The sequence below is a fragment of the Lissotriton helveticus genome, chromosome 8 (genome assembly GCF_964261635.1).
Source record: "Lissotriton helveticus chromosome 8, aLisHel1.1, whole genome shotgun sequence".
Taxonomy (NCBI): domain Eukaryota; kingdom Metazoa; phylum Chordata; class Amphibia; order Caudata; family Salamandridae; genus Lissotriton; species Lissotriton helveticus.
The window spans coordinates 1,387,605,974-1,387,613,550 of NC_136069.1; positions in this window are offsets into that span (position 1 = coordinate 1,387,605,974).

The window sequence follows — 7,577 nt, forward strand, 5'->3', positions numbered from 1 at the left end:
CTTCAAGATGGCAGGGATTGAAATTGGTGCTTCACCTCGCTTCCCCCACCTTAGGGGTGGGGTTGGCAGAGGTGGGCACACCGCCTATCTTTCCAACTTTTCCCACCTGTTTTCCCACCCAAAGTGAGGGTGTAAACCAGGCGCTGCCATCTGCTCCTAGCAGCAGAGGCTAGGGGTCACATTACAAAGGAGACAGGCCTTTGAAGCTTCCCTTCTTTGAGCATTGCCCCATCTTGAGGGAGGAGGCATGACACATCTGCACAGGAGGTGCATTGTTTCTGGTCCGAGAGAGTAGGGGCTTGCTTCCCAAGGGTCCAGAAACGTGTCTGGTGGTGGCTGGATGCCTACAGCCGGTCAGATGCCACACTAGGGTTGGTAAGGATTCAGGGGGCATCTATGAGGTGCTCTCTGGGTACATGGTACAATAAATCCTACACTGGCTTGAAAGTAGTAGTTTGGCACCAAACACTTCTGAATTCAACTAAGCCATCATGCTGCTGTGGAACTTGAGTTGTTGAGTTCCCAGTACATGTACTCTGTATGGCTTCACTGGCACTTGCAATATTAGGAAATGGTGCCCAATATTGTTGGAACACATCTGCTTATGCAGATATGGCCTCACCTGTAGGATAGTGCACTCTGCCTTAGGGCTGTGATGCCTGCTAGAGGGGTGACTTTCCTATGTTGCCAGGCAGTGCTTGCTGGCATGGCACCCTCAACTTTGTTGTTATCTCCCTCACAGGGGCATGCAAGCAGCAAGGGCAGTGGCATGGCCTCAGTGAGGGTGGTCCCAAGAGACCCTCCTCAGCTTGCAGGGCCTAGGTAGCCAGGTTACCATTTACTAGGGACATACAGGGGGCAGACGAACCAATTGGGAGTTTGTTTTAGGGAAGGAGCACGGGCACAGGGGACCGGGTTGGCAGGGACTCTGTGCACTATATATGAAACCACATCAAAACCAGGCAAAAAGGGGGGGGGGTGCTACCAATGCAATAGAGGTCCTTTCTCACATTATGAGTTAGTTGATAGCATATGTTTGTTTGTCAGTTTGTTACCCAAAAACGTGTCAGTGTCCTCTATTTTGATGGTGTCTATGCCATCAATGTTCTCAAACATTTCAGAGCCAATCACTGTCACTGTCTGAGTGGGCCTCAGGTCACACTAGGTGTCTGCAGTCGTGCAAGTTGGTGCCACTATATTAACCTTACAAAGGATGTCTTTTCACCAGTAGGCGTATTCCCCTGGGGAACCTAGATGTGCAACCAGAACTTTCTCATGTCTTGTAACCTCTGTGATCAGAATATCAACCTTTTCCTGTGTGAATCTCATCTTCCTCTGGTACTCTCCTGAGAAGTTTTCTTCTGCACCCCATCCCATTGGTGTATTCAATTCTCTCCAGGATTGTCAGATGTGCTCAGTATTTTGTGTGATCTGCTTTGATTCTCATCACTTGTTCAATGGTATTAAAGTGAATTGGTGTTCACCATGATGCAGATGTGTCGCATCGCCATCTTTGCTGTCCTGCATCATCGCGTGGTTTAGTGCAGTAAACATGGTGCTCAACATGAAAAAGGGACTTATGCAATGAATTGTAATGTAATATATTTTATCATGGTTTTAGATGCATTATTGTATGGGCTGCACTGTAAGTTTAATGTCTTTTTAACTGATATTATGTATTATTGTGTAATTGTTTTATATGTCATGTGCTTTTATGAAAATTGTTTCGAATAAAGCTTATACAACAACAACAACAGCAATGAATTGTTCAGTTTTTTTTCATGCAAAGCAGTGCAGCGTCAACATTAGTAAAACCGGCCCTTGATGTTCACTGTTGCTGATCATATTTGCACCTAGGATTTATTTGGTGATATGGTATTGCAACAATAACATTTTCAATTTAAATAACTTACTTTGAAATACAAAAATGTAATAAATTAGAAAAAAACATTTTTTTTAACTGACTGTAATTTATTAACATCCTCAAAGGAAACCGAATCCTTATTTTTAAACGCATAAATATCTTGAAGAGTGCGGGGTGGTGATGATAGGAGGGTGTAAGTTAGAGAGAGAAGGAGACTGCGGTTGATGAAATGCAAATGAGCCTGCACTCAGACAGCTGGCGGCTTCGAGATGACATATGTGATGAATGGCCCTTAAAACATGAGCAGGCATGAAGCTCCAAATCTGTGTCAGACTAGCAAAAACAGCAGCATTGCTGGTTGCTTCCTTTAATTAATGCAACGCTTCTGCATTAGCCCAGACACCGCCGATAAATGGGAGAGAGCTGATATCAGTCGTAATATCAGAACTCTTTCAACCCTGAAGCTCGGGTGTTCAGCCAAAGCGTGCAGCATCGTGGGATGTTTAATTGTATTTGCAATGTACCAGCACACCATGACAGAAATGTGAGCTCGCATAGACAGGGCTGTGCAGCTCAGCCATGAAGAGGCAGAAAGATGAATCGTGAACAGTGAGGCGGCGAAGGAACAGACAAAAGACAACCCAGGCACCAGGTTTACTCTCCTTCCCTTTGATAAGGCTGCCAACCTGATGGGAGCAGCAGATATGGAAAGAATCCTCCACGCGGTGCTGTGTGGGCACAATATACCAGCAGCTTGCCATAAATCATAGGCCGGTGCAGGTTTTTTTATTAATATTTTCACAAAATGTTGATTTACTTCTTTTCTAGCTGGCTTCTTGTTGAACACTGGGCCAGAACCTGACAGAGCGATATTGATATTTAGTAAACGAAAATATGCAAATGAAAGATAAAAGATTACTAAACAATGATGATACAAAACAGATGTTTTTGCCTGCTATTAATCATCTCTTTTTTTTAAACCTAGCCCAATCGCGTTGCATATGCCATTGCATTCAAGAACTGGTATATTGTTTGGCATACCTGTTTCACAGACCTTTTATTGCAGTCCAGGTATTGATTTCGGAAAGCAATTTAAAAATGTGTTATTCGTACAATTATTAAAAATCTAGTGACCACAAGCTTTTGTGAGCCAAGCACCAGTTCTACTTAATCATCACAGCAATACTTGCAACAAAATCTGTCGCTAAAACCCAACGATTGGCAAAAATGAAATGTACTGCTAGGCATTGGCAGGGTGCATTAGTTACTGCGTCTAGTGTAATTTTACAGGAGGTGCCATTGACGACGTAGACAGGGATGCAGCTCTATGGTGTAGCACGTGCAGTGGCAACGAGGCCTCGGGGTGTGAGAGGCCCCCTGTTCTTTTATTACTCAACGTGGGAAAAGTTCTCAACTTGGAGAAGGGCCATGGAACATTTGCCAAGGAACGCTACTACACACTAATCAAAGAGAAGCTACAGGCCTCTGTTTCCAAAAATAAAGCCCTTTCCAAGTCCAAGTAATTAGGCAGAAGTATCTCTCTGAGCCGGGGGTTTGTTTTGTAAGCAATTTTTCACGTTTCTGCTGCAAAGTCGTCCAAGGAAAAGCAAATGTAGGTGGTCCAATGGTCAGGGTTGCATCCCTTTATAAGGCTGGATCTGTGGCTCCCAAACTATTACCTTTTTGACTGTTCTCTCCTTATAACACCCACTACAGCTTTGAAGTGTCCCGCGTTAATAACAAAAGACTCTGCTGAAGAACGATAATGCTCAAAGTGATGTTGTTATAAGTCTCCCCCTTTGTTGGACCACAGTGCTGAAATGCGTCAGGCCAGCAGGTGTGTACTTGTGGGCAGTGGGGCATATTTACTAGTAAAGTGGCGAGGCATGTTGTTAAGCCAAGAACGCTAAAGACACACTCCATCCCTTCAGAAACGCAGGCCTGCACCATATTTGAAAGAATATGATGCAGCCCTGCGTTTCTCTCTGGGCTAGCACTACATTTAGCTGCCTATTGCCAATGCAGGCACCCTTGCACCACCCTGCAGGGCCCTATCTAGAGCAATTCAATATAACCATTATAGTCGGATGGAAAAAATAAATTGATCTTAAATAGTCACTGGGAATCAATTTCTAACCAGTGAACAAATCCCACAAATCATTATCAGTTTGCCCACCGTGCACACCTGCAAAGGTAATTGAAACAAATAAGAATTAGATGAAAGAGATAAAACAAAAAAAATACATAGGTCATAATACAACTGTTCCTCCAGAAACCGAAATCAAGTTGGAAGAACAACATAGTATATTATTCTAGGTGTACATTCAATTCTTACTCAATATTCAGTCCATTGGGGAGCTTGAGGTCTATTGTGCAACGTGATTTCAGATACTTAAAAAATTATTCAGTTTCCTTCCATTGCATAACAGTAAATGTTATCCACAACAAGTATCTCTATGTCACTATTACTATTACGTACTTCCTCAAAATGTCCTGCCACAGTATATAGCCCTCTTGTATTCTAATGTCTATTTTTTTAATGGTTGGATCATGCTGCTAATATATTTCTTTTCACAAGGTAAAATCAGGGAGTATACCCTATGATCTGAATTGCAAGCGATATATTTGTTCACATGTCTGAGTGTTTTGTGTGACATCTCATATTCCCCAACAGTTCTGTTATTTTTCAGGCTTTACACTTACTGCACTTGTAGAAGATTTTCAGGTTTTAAATGTTATTGTTTGATGTCTCACCACATTCCATTGTTAGTTCTTATGTGCTGAATAATTGTAGGAATCCGGCCCAATCCTGTTTGGACAGCGAACTTACGGCCCCCTATGTACTCAAGCACATGTAATACTCGAAAATGTGATCGGTTTTATTTATTTTCTTTGTATCTGCTTATTGTTTACAAACTCAATAAAAACATTAAAAATAAAAATTTAAAAATTCCCTTGTTAGCTGCTTGTCTTCTAGTGACTTATGTTTTCTGTAAGCAATGCTGGGGTTATGGTCAACCAGATTTCACATTATATGATCTAATTTAAGTACAGACTTGAGTTCTCTCGCTATTTTTCTAAAATCCTTAGATCTGTTATTTTATGTGAATACCAATCTTGCCATGTCTTATCTATTAGCCTTACTTGCTTCCTTCTATAGTGTCAGAAGCCGTGTCTATATCTTCATTTAGTTCTTTCTGCAGTTTTATTTAATACTCATTGGCAGTATCCCCTTTGTTTGAACCCAATAAGAATCTCTTGTTGTACCTCTTCAAAATTTGTAATTTCATTCCAGTTCCTCTTACCCAATTGGAGTTCTTCCTAGGGGACACTACACTTTGGGAAATCTGGATGATTAGGCATAGAATGAAGAAGACTGTTCCTTGTGGTGGGTTTCTCATATAAAGAAGTTGAGAGCGTGCCATTTTTACTAACACTGTTTTATCAATAATAGTACTAGTGCAATTCAGATAGACCTCATTCTGATTATGTATTGTTACATATTTGTTTGCCAATATTCGAGGTCCATTCGACATAATGTACAGATCATATATATAACGCAGCCACATGATGATATGTTTGGTTCTCATAGTCATGATTCTAGATGCCTGTTGTAATCACTCCCAGGTAATGGTAGCACACCCCTACAATATAAACAAGAAAATGTCCTTTCTGTGCTATTGTACTTCTAATAGGTGACCAAAAGGCCTACACATAAACCATGATTAGCTTTTAGATCACGATTATGACACAATTATTTAATGTTACACAACACAAGTTTTTACTATTTGTTTCTCTAATTTTATTTTCATTAAAAACATTTTCTTTTGCAGTTAAAAACACAAACTCATAGGGCATTCATTTTATATTGTGATCAAGATCATGTGCTCTGGTACATATAAAAAAAGGCTATCTAACAATTCCGATTTACGGTTTACTATGTCAGAGTCACTGATCCTGCTGTTTTGAACAAGACTTAACTTATATCACAATTTGATAGACAAACCAAAAGTACAATTAATTAAAACAATATACATAAAAAGTCCTTAGTCGACGCGTTTCGGTGCTTTTGTCGTGATGTAACACCTTCCTCAGGACAGACGAATTAAAAACCGGTATGGTCTTCTCTCTATGAAATGAATGCACATAATTACTTTAGGTTTATGGAAGAGAACGTGTAGCAAAACTAGTTGTGTACTCGTCATATCATTTAGTTATCGTGTAATTTCGTTCTTTTTTTCCCCAACTAACGGGCTTACTTAGGTTAGTTGCATCTTGGTCCTTCTTTATCATTAAAGGCCAATGAAGATTCATATAAAATCAGGAGCCAGTCTAATGAACGCTCTCAGTTTTTCTGTAATTCAAATTTTTTTTTTTATAGTATTAGACAAAACGAGGTTGCCCTTACTTTATTGAGTGTAGGTTCAGGTTTCATGCCTACTTACTTAAAAACGGGACTACTCATTTTTACGGTGTCAACATTGGTGGTAGCTGCGTCTTTCAATCTGCGCACGACTGCTCGTTGGTTCTAGTGCCCCAATTGCCTGTATAATTAATGAAACATTGGTTTCAAGGACTACAGATTAGGTCCTAATGTTTTTAATGAAAATAAAATTAGAGAAACAAATAGTAAAAACTTGTGTTGTGTAACATTAAATAATTGTGTCATAATCATGATCTAAAAGCTAATCGTGGTTTATGTGTAGGCCTTTTGGTCACCTATTAGAAGTACAATAGCACAGAAAGGAAATTTTCTTGTTTATATTGTTGATACCCGGTCCTTTCTGGTCTCTGGGAAACTCTCTTATTTTTAAGAAAGAGCACACTCCTACAAGCCATCCAAAAATCTCACACCTAATTAGAATCTAAATAGGAGAAGTAACCACAGACATTTCTTTATCATTCCAAAACATAATAGGCCATGTCACTAGTTTGAAGAAATGTAGAGATTTATGAACTTATTGCTTCTGAAGAAGCCAATGCAGAACGTTCCAGAGTAGACTCTGCTGGGGTTTCCACTTTTTTTTAGAGAAACAGCAGAAAATTGATAATGAGTTCAAGGGTAGTTTCCAGAATTATCTCCAACTCAGCATATGTTTTTACTGCCCATTTAGCAAGGACATTAGCTTATAAAACATACTGATCTTGATTTTCCAAATTTTAGTAAAATAAGGCATAAGTGAGGTAGGGATTTGGGCCTCCAAAAATTAGATAAGTGCTCGTCTTCATAGAACGTTATGTGCCTCATATTCCCTTTAGCTCTAATTTTCATCAGCTGCTCTCACAGAGCATTTTCTTTGACCTCATAAGCAATTGATACCCTTGAAAAACCGCATCCTCTTCAATATATCACTGCTGGAATCACCTAAACTAGAACTTCTTCTAAACCATGAGCCTCCTCTGGTTCTGTATACATCATTTAGCAAAAGCTTGTGGAATCCAGCTGAATTTAAGCCCTTAGGAGGCTTGCAGGTCAGGTGATTAGAAGGGTTTTGTAAGCCACAGTTAAAATGTGATTTTTCTGAGATCCTTATTAGCACACACAATGATGACTCAAAGGTGACCATCCAACATTTTCTGATTGGCTGAACACAAACAATTGGATGAATGGAGAAACATTGAAAGATGCAGAATGGGTTTGAAGAGTGATGAGTGATGGTCTAAGCATTCGTTGAGTAGATAAGAATATTTGTAATGAAGTAAAAACATCTGA